This window comes from Diaphorina citri, unplaced genomic scaffold (assembly GCF_000475195.1).
Source record: "Diaphorina citri unplaced genomic scaffold, Diaci psyllid genome assembly version 1.1 scaffold53110, whole genome shotgun sequence".
NCBI lineage: Eukaryota > Metazoa > Arthropoda > Insecta > Hemiptera > Psyllidae > Diaphorina > Diaphorina citri.
The window spans coordinates 1-469 of NW_007430418.1; the positions used below are offsets into that span (position 1 = coordinate 1).

Sequence of the window (469 nt, forward strand, 5' to 3'; positions counted from 1 at the left end):
CGAAGATCCGTGGGCGGTTGGTCACTGCTCGTGGTAGAGGTGCTGGGATCAACATCCATACCTGAAACAGTGTTGGAAATTGCCTCATTAGACAATGTATTTGAGGGAGTAGACTCTACTGGAGTTCCTCCCTCAATGGCTATCACTGGACCGTCATGCTCAGTATGAGCTCCCGGTCTCAGCCCGGTGGTCCGCGACAACGTTTCACACTCAACTGGAGTCCTCACGTTATCCGAACCACCCCTCATCGTATTAAAGGAAATCTGCAAATTAGGCCCCCCAGAATCCAAGGCCATTGACGCGGACGAATCCGCGCCGTGGGATTCAGAGCTCATGCTCCTACCTAGGAAATCTGCAAATTAGGCCCCCCAGAATCCAAGGCCATTGACGCGGACGAATCCGCGCCGTGGGATTCAGAGCTCATGCTCCTACCCACCTGGGGTAATTTGTTTTTCTTGGCAGACATTAT

The 469-nt window shown here is 52.7% G+C and overlaps 1 long non-coding RNA gene across 1 annotated transcript; it reads right to left on the reverse strand.

Moving 5' to 3' along the window:
* Positions 1 to 171: 171 nt before the first annotated feature.
* LOC113473640 lies at positions 172 to 469 on the reverse strand. The gene is made up of 2 exons (XR_003395563.1): positions 433 to 469; positions 172 to 343 (listed from the first exon to the last, which is right to left on the reverse strand). It is a non-coding gene; the product is annotated as an uncharacterized LOC113473640 (long non-coding RNA).